A 9,864-nucleotide genomic window follows, 5' to 3' on the forward strand; every position below is an offset into this window, starting at 1 on the left:
CCCACTAGAGTGGTGTGTTGGAGTAGCTCACCCTTGCAATGGCTCCAACGGGCTAAGCTTATGGTGGGCAATCAAGATACACTTTTTGTGGAGTGCGTCGCTTCAAGATTCTATAGCTAGCTGCTTTGTCGCCTTCGTGGAGTGCGCCCTGATCATACTTTTGCCTACCCACCACTATAGCGACCTGAGTTTTATGCTAGAGTAGATCACCCTTGTAGCAGCCCGATTAGTGGAGTAGCTCACCCTTGCACCATTTCTGTGAGTTGTGTGTACTGGCCCGAGCAGTGGAGAGGCTCACCCTTGCAGTGGCCCGTGTGATGTAGGTCACAATAGTAGAAAGCGTAGGAGCATAAAGAATCAACAGCATGCGATGGAGGTCACAACAGTAGAAAGCGCACGAGAAAAAAGGTTCAACATCATGCGATGGAGGTAACAACATCCAAAAAGCACCCCCTCTACTTTTCTCTATTTTTGGAAAGAGGTGTGTTTTTTGTAGCAATTTAGATGTTGAACATCCAAATTGCTACAAAACACACACATATAGACACATAACTTAAAAACATGGCTCTCCTTCGTGGCCATCCTAAGGGTCAAGGGTGAACTTTTCCAAGTAAAATGCAACACATTACACGAGTCTCCTAATACCATGTCCCTTAGCATTTCCTTGCCACTTTGGAGGTGTGGCATTAGTTTACAAAACAAACTTCAAAAGTAAAACATAGCACCAAATTGCATGGGGAAAATCTCCCTCTTTTCTATGAGGAGTAGTGATGCCTTGTGCTACACGTAGGACCAGCATTAGCAAGGATTTTCACGTCAAAAACTCAATGAAAAACATTTGTAACCAAGTGATTTTTTAAAGTAGGATATGATCAAAGATTGCATGCCGTGATTATAGTTTTACAAAGATGAAACTACATTTCATGGTAGGAGAAGAAACTATAAAGGTATAAATTGTTGAAAGAAAGAATACCGTATTAAAATGCATAATTAGTACTCTAGGTTAGGAAACTTGTGGTAATATCATCTTCTTATAGCCAAACGTAACAAAACACATTATGGGTGAGAGGGTTCAAACACATTATGGGTGAGAGGGTTCCCATAATCAGATTCTCAACTCACTCGTCGTAATATCATCATCTCTAGGTTCTACAAGGCACATGCTTTGCAGTTTGTCTAACTTGTACATACATGTAACATGATTATTGATACACCTAAAATGCACAATGCACCAGCTTTGAAGTTTTTCTAGCCTCTACTGACTCCAAAGTACATAGTAAACCTTCTTGATTAACAAGGTACAGATGCCTACCTATGTACAACATGTTAGTTGCTATATGTGAAGCCACACTTACCATAAAAGTCATGTGTTCGAAAGAAGGTTCCTTCTTTCATTAAAACTTTTTCATGCATAGTTTGGACAGAGGTGAACTTTTGTAGAAATTTAGATGTTCAACATCCAAATTGCCACTAAACTCAACCTAGAGTGATATAAATAGTCAACAACCACTATTGATAACATCAAAGAACAAGAGGTAAGGGTTACTACAAATTGGATGTCCCACATCCAAATGGTTGCAAACAAGTTGGTGTGATAGTTTAGATTTTTGTTCCAAGTTAGTAATGGAAGTTGGACATCCAAATGATATAGTAATGGATGTTGGATATCCAAATGATATTATCATATATGTTGAACATCTAAATGGAAACAAAATGGATGTTGGCTATCCAAATGATATTGTCATATATGTTAGACATCTAAATGGAAACAAAATGGATGTTGAAAATCCAAATTGAAACATAATGGTTGTTGGACATCCAAAGATGTAGTAATGGATGTTGGACATTCAAATGGAAACAAAATGGATGTTGGACATCCAAATTGAAACATAATAGTTGTTGGACATTCAAATGGAAACAAAATGGATGTTGGACATCCAAATTGAAACATAATAGTTGTTGGCCATCCAAATTGAAACATAATAGTTGTTGGCCATCCGAATGATGTATTAATGGTGGATGTTGGACATCTAAATTGAAAAAAATGGATATTGGAAAACCAAAAAGAAACAAAATGGATGTTGGACATCCAAATTGAAATGTATTGGATATTGTTGGACATCCATTGGAATCAAATTGAAACATAATGGTTGTTGGACATCTAAATAATGTAGTAATGGATGTTCAACATCCAAATGGAAACGTTATGGTTGTGGACATCTAAATGATGTAGAAACGGATGTTGGACATCCAAATGGTAACAAAATGGATGTTGGACATCCAAATTGAAATGTAATGGATGCTGCACATCTAACTTGAAACAAAATGGATGTTGGACATCCAAAATGAAACATAATGGATGTTGGACATCCAAATTGAAACACAATGGATTTTGGACATCCAAATGGAAACAAAATGGATGTTGCACATCCATTTTGGACATCCAAATGGAAACACAATGGATTTTGGACATCCAAATGGAAACAAAATGGATGTTGCACATCCAAATTGAAACATAATGGATGTTGGACATCCCAAGTTAAAACATAGTGGATGTTGGACATCCAAATTTTTTCAGTTTGGATGTTGGACATCCATAGTTACCTCAACTTGGATATTCAACATCCAAACTGGGGTAATGGAGTAGTAATGTTTGGTTGTCGAAGCTCCAACAAAAGGTCCAAGTCTTTTTTTTAAGTTTTTGATTATGAATGAATCAAGATAAATTTTTTATACTTATGAATATTTACCTTAAACATTTTGTTTGTGTGAAAAAAAGCTCTTAAAAAAATATTGTACACCTAAAAGTTTTCAAATGGAATCTTTTTTGGAAGATTGTTTTGAGCTACCTAGCCATCTTCGAAAAAATTGGTGGTGGCTTGAGTTGCAAGTCTTTGTTATGCTGCTCCTCTTGCTAGTCTCCTATTCTCTCCTTCTTGTAGAATGGAAATAAGAAAATGAGCCTCTACTACCTCTTAAAGAGCCCTATTCTTCTAAAAATAGTAGGTAACATTATGTCTTACATTATCTACAAATAATTTTAAAAAAAAATTGTTATAATTTTATTACATATTATTGCCCTACTTCTTGTTTACTGGAAGTGCCCATCTCTCATTTCTCTAGTCTAAGTCCAAGTGTTGAGGAGCACCATGAGGAGAAAATTTCCATTAGTTTCCCCATTCACTAGCCAATTCGGTGGTTCCACAAATTCTTCACCATGCCATTCACATGGCCTATCATTCTCCTCTTATTCTTTATCGAATGGGGCAAAGAGAAATGGGAAAAGTTTGTCTAAAAATATAGGCAAAAGTAGATAGCACTCACCATGTCTATCTTTCTCATCATTTGAAGTTGGAGCTTCAAATAATCCTGTCACTCTACCTCATTCGAATGGCAATGATAGTACTATTGGTGACGATGTGAATTTGATGGAGAAGCTAACATTCTCACCATTGTATCATGGCATGACTTACCATGGAAAGAAACGTGAAGATTACTTATGTGCAGACAAGTAGTTGAGAGCAGCAAAAAGGAGTGCTAGTAAAAAAAGTGTTTACAAAAGATTAGATTGCAGAGGCTTAAGGTAATACATATGTGCTACTTTGATATGAGAAATAAAGATCAAGATGTCTTCCTTCGTGGTTTATTGGTTCCTTGCTACTATAAGGGAAAGTTTGAGTATAGTTTCAGTAGTGACTTGGTTTGTAGGGTTGCTTTCAAACTTGCCTTAAGCTTGGGAAATATGCAGCTAGAAAGAGTGAAGTGCAAATTTGCAAAGTGGGGAAGATCAACACCACTGGATCCATCTTTATCAATCAATCCAACAGGTCAGAATGCTTTGACTTGGATGCAGCGTTATTTGAAATACCATGCAGAGTGCATGCCAACTATAGGTAAATTTCATTTATCTGATAATTTCACACGAACAGAGGTCTACACATTGTATAGTGATGAAATGATTCAAAAGAATGAGAAGTTCACAAGATACTCTTATTTTACAAGGATTTGGAAAGACTTCTTCTCTATGTCACTATCCCACGCAAGGTCAGAATGGGCATGTGTGCTATCTGTGCAAGGTTTAAGACAATAAGAAAGGTAGCATCAAGTCCTGAAGAGGAGAATATGATCAAAGTTGCTCTAAAAACTCATAGACAAGAGCAAGCTACTGAAAGAAAGAAAGTTAAGCATCATAGAAGAAAGTGTTTCAAAAGTCCAGAGAAATACCTAGGGTTAGTAATTGATGGAATGGATTTAAAAAAATAATGTTTGCGTCACTTCTCAAGGCTACCCAAGGACATCACGGATGATACATTGTTATAGATGCATTTGGTTGGGTGCTTAGTGTACAATGATCAAGTCCACCCAAAATTTTTGTTCACTTATCCAAACATTTATATTGATCCAAACTTGACTGTCTCACTATTATACATCATGTCATTTCTACATGGGAAGGACCACTACCAAACATTCTATACTTGCAACTCCACAACATAGCAAGGGAGGGCAAAAATAAAACAGTTCTTGCCTATCTAAGCATTCTTGTCTCTAAAGGGATTTTTCAAAAAGTGAAAGTCAATTTTCTACTAGTTAGCCACACTCATGATCACATTGATCAAATGTTTAGCACATTCTCCAAAAAATTATAATGTCATAGTTCTTTTACTTTGCTTGCTTATGATGGAACTTGTTGCACAAGAATACACACCAAAGCCTATCATACTTCATCTCAAAGAAACATTAGGTTTCAAACATTTTGTCGATGTACAGAGAGAGTTGACAAAATAAGGTGCTTGGAGAAGGTCAATGATTTAAGCTACCAGCATGCCCTTTTGGTAAAGTGATCAGAGAATAGTGAGCAAATTTTGCTTTATGGTAAGAAATTTTCAAGAGATGCAGAGTGGTTGCCTACTGGTGGTTTAGCACTCCTCAAGTTTATTCCAAACACGACAATGAAGGCAGCTAAGATGACACCTTTAGAGAGGAGGCATCAAATACTGGTCGTGGTGTGGATTTTAAGAAGTGTATTGAGGAGAGGAAGGAGTTGATTGAGAAGGCAAAGCAATATGCACGTGATCCAGGGCCATTTACGAGATAATTGTTAATGATTCATGACTGGAATCAAAAAGGCGAGGAGGAGAGGTGGACTTGGCAAATCATAGGGTTCATCATATGAGTCAAGCTCCTATTGATCTTGATTTGGATACCACTTTGCACTCACGTAGGTTATTAGAAACAAATGTTTGTATGATTTATCAATGTAAGAACTCAAATCTAGAGAACCAGAGCTTTGAGGAAAAAGAAAGATTCATTAGTGAAAGCCTAGGCAGTGATCTTAAAAAGATGGAGGCAGAAATAGATGAATTAAAAAAGGAGATTACTTTAGTTCCATATTATAAGAACTAGGCTTAACTCTTGGATACCCTGGCTGTGGTCCTAGGACCCAAATTTGTAAATTCCAAGGGATAGGAGATTTCACTGAACACGATGAATGCCTCATCTTGTGAAGCAGCTCCAATGAAAAAGAGAAGAAAAACAAGAAAATCAATGGTAGGATGACTTCTTCATAGAACAAGAATACATACTTGAGAGCTGTCTTCAAAATAATTGGGATTTAAACACTACATTTGTATGGCCATTGTTAACAACAACGACCCCAATTCAAGAGACACACACACCTCTGTGGAGATTGAACAAGTGCACATGGTGAATCACGAGAGATGTATTTAGGATCTCAACGCCCCACACTGAGAAAGGTGGTTACGACTTCAAGAGATGTGGAATGGTGATGCACAAGACATAAAGGAAGGCACTTTAGTAGATACTCTAGCACATGTGGATGCTTCAGGCCATCCATTTTGGATTTCTAAAGTTATAAGTATCCATGCAGATGAAGAATCTCAAAAAATAATTTCTCTAACCGTGCATTGGTTCAGGTCAACACACAAAAATGGATTTGAAGGGAAGTATAGCCCAGAGATGGTAAGCGAGGCTCATGGCAAGGGAAAACGAAAGAGAAACAAAAACACTCCAAGAACTAGTCTATTGGTACTTGTAGATCTGGATATTTTAGTTTATGACTTTACTCTCACAAAAGCAAGTTACTTACAGAAGTCTACAATATCAATTCTTAAGCAAAAAATTCCTACTTCAAATATTGGAGAGCATCCAAACACTTCATCACCAAATGTGCCGCTTACACGCCAACGAAATAGTGGAGTTCTTTCTCCAAGAGTTCATTTAGAGGAGGGAAATGTACTTGTGGATAGTGAGAAGAAGCACGCATCATCAACTTCCTCAGGGGATTAGACTTCCACTAGTGATAGTGGAGGACTCAGTAGTAGTGTAGAATAAGTAGTGTGAGAGTTGCACTATGCATAGTATTGTTTTTTATTAAGTAGTGTGAGAGTTATACTATGCATAGTATTATTTTTTATTAACATTACAATCGTTAATGTAAGACTCCAAATTATGGCATGAATTTATACTTTTATTCGAGAACTTGTCTACTTTTTAAGTAATATTTTGTAAAAAAAAATCTCAAATTTTTGAGTTTATTTGTCATTTTGTATCATGTTAAATTTGTACATAGTGCCCAAAATGTTATCATTTTTTGGACATGCTTTACTCATGAGTATAATGTTTTCAAAAAACCCCTTAAAAAGGTCTTTTTTAGAAAGGAATATTTGAAAGATTCTAAATGTTTCTTTTTTAAGAGAATATTACCTATTTTACTCGCAAACGTGCTACATGCAGTCCATACTATGAACACGCTAACTGGAGTGGGTAGGTGTGGACTAGTCGGTGTAGTCCCAGCTATAGAATCTATGGCAAAGATATGTCACTGCCAGCTACCAAACCCGCTAGTGATGTAAATGTCAAACGATCATGCAGGCACCTCGTGAGTGTCAGCTCATGTTGAGCTTGACATCTCAACACTCCCCCTCAAGCTCAACTCCATCTCGTGAACTCGAAGCATATCAAAATCTACAAAGCTTCTCAAATCCCAAGGCCTTCGTGAAGATATCAGCGACCTGATCATGTGTGCTGACATAGGCCAAGTTGATTTCTCCTACCAAGACTCTTTCCCTGATAAAGTGGTAGTGTACCTCAATGTGTTTCGTCCGCGCATGAAAAACTGGGTTCATGGCCAATTGTATACTGCTAAGATTGTCACAATATATGACAACCTCTCTCCACATGCAACTCCAAATCAACAAGTAGCTTGTGTAACCAAGCTACCTCACATGCTATCATCTCGCAGCTCCTCTGTACTCGACAAAGCAACTGTGGACTGCTTCTTTCTGCTCCATGTCACAACAACACTCCCCAATGAAAACATAAATCCACTGCTAGATCTCCTGTCTAAGATGCTACCTCCCTAGTCTACATCTATGTACCCGTATATCTCCAATGGTACATCTACTGCATAAAATAATGCATAATCAATAGTGGCCCTCAAATACTGAAGTGTGTGTCGCACATAATCAAGATGTGGTTTACATTGAACCTACATAAATTGGCTCCCTAAGCCAACAATGTAACTCAAATCTGGCCTCCTGATTGTGACATAGATCAAACTCCCCACAATCTTCCTTTACATAGTGGGGTCCTCCAACACATAACCTGTATCCGCACTGAGATTGCTTGATCTAATGGCACTAATATTGGCTTACGACTAGCCATCCCATACTTGGACATGTCCAATACATACTGTCTCTGTGAGACAGCCAAATACCATTAGGTTTGTGAATGACCTCAATGCCCAAAAAGTAGTGTAGATCTCCCGAATCTTTCATGTCAAACTTCCTTTTGAGAAGACTTTTCACATGCTCAATCTCTTCCAAGTTGCCACCCCCAACAATAAGATCATTTACATAGATGGTGATGATCAAAATACCCTTATCACTCTTGCGCATATACAAAGAGTCATCTGGATTTGCCGTATGAAAACCAATAGTGACAAGATACTTAGCAATCTTGTCATTCCATGCTCGTGGAGCTTGCTCCAGCCCATACAAGGCCTTATGAAGCTCACATACATACTTTGGGTGACCTGTATCCTCAAAACCGGGTGGTTGACCCACATAAACTTCTTCTTACAAGTCACCATGCAAGAACACATTTTTTACATCCATCAGTTGTAAAAACTAGCATTTAGTTGCAGCCACCACAATCACATCTCTCAGAGTTGCCATCTTAGAAGCAACTAGGGCAAACGTCTCCTCATAATTAATCCCATGTGTCTGCACATATCCTTTGGCTACCAATATAGCCTTGTACATGCTCATGCTATGATCACTGTTATGTTTCACCTTATACACCCACTTACATCCAATAGCTTTCTTGGCTTTAGGCAATGGCACCAAATCCCAAGTCTCATTTCCATACAGTGTAGCCATTTCTTCATCCATGGCTTTCTCCCAATCTAAATTCCAACATCTTCTTCAAAACATGTGGGTTAAATATCTTGCACAACTTTAGCCATATATGCATAATGAGGAGCAACATAATCATCATATGTCAACCCATCAACAAGTTTTCTAAATCTCCCTTACTACCTACGTTGTCCATGATTACTATCTGGCATTTTTATAGCTTCTCTTGTATTTCTTACACCAGGTTTTCTAATAGCTGGAATCCCAAGCTCACCATCAAGGCTTTGCTCCAAGCCACTAGACTCTCCACCACATCAACATAAGAATGCCCTCCAAAAATTTCGGGCATACCAAGAGGCTCACCAACCTTCTCTTTGCCTTTCCGTGATGTACCAACTGCATTTTTTAGAACTAGTATTTTGACGCAACCTGCCACTCCATGATCTATCAACAGACCTAGCACAAGAGAACTCTCGAGGTCTACTCAATGCTTGTGATTGGTGACTTGCATTATGTGCAATCACATTTCACCTGCACTTATATTTAAAGTCTTCTACATAACAACCATCAGGGTTAAACTGCACATACAAACCTTGCTCAATCATCCAACATAAAAAATTAGATTCTTTGTAATGTTTGGAATATGAAGTACATCTACAAGGTACTTCACCCTACCACCCTACATAGATAATGACACATCTTCAACATGGGAAATTGGATGAGTAGTATCATCCCCTATTTCAACAAAACCCGGCTTTTCAAGATTTTTCATATCCTTGAACCACTCGCCATGACTGGCCATGTGGTTCGAAGCACTTGAATGCATATACCATACATCATCATTGCATGCAGATAAATCACTTTTTGACATAGCATTAAGCACATGTTGCATAAAAAAATACTTCGGCTAGAGGATGCATAATTATTTTGATGCACTTTTCAACTTCTCATGTCATTTTGCTTCTTATAAAAATCTTCCTACACATGCCTAGATTTACCACAATAAAAATAGTCTCGTGTGTCATTTTTTTGCCTTTGCAATTTCCACGACCTCTTTGACTCCCCCTGCCTCTAAACCGGCCTCTTCCACCTATGTGTTGTTGTTGTGATTCATGGGATTGTTGTTGCTGACCATAATTTTGATTACCTGTTCGGCCACCACCTTGGCGCCATAGCCACAGCCTCGACCTTTACCTTGTCCTCTATCTACACTTGTGTAAAAGGCCTATTGCTCCGAACTACCTTTGTTTTGTGAAGACTGGTCTTCATCCAAACTCTTTTCTTCAATGATCAGCATTGACACCAAATTTGTAAAGTTAGGAATGTTCTCTTGAGTCTGAATAGACGTCTTGAATGCCTTGTATTATGGCCTGAGACCACGTAGACATACTTCCACCTTATCATCATCAACAACAGAAACACTAATAGATGCAAGAGATTCCACAATGCCCTTGATCTTTAAGGCATAATCATTTAAAGACATTTTTTT

This window comes from Cibotium barometz, chromosome 47 (genome assembly GCF_041138505.1).
Source record: "Cibotium barometz isolate CiBa-2024 chromosome 47, ASM4113850v1, whole genome shotgun sequence".
Lineage (NCBI taxonomy): Eukaryota > Viridiplantae > Streptophyta > Polypodiopsida > Cyatheales > Cibotiaceae > Cibotium > Cibotium barometz.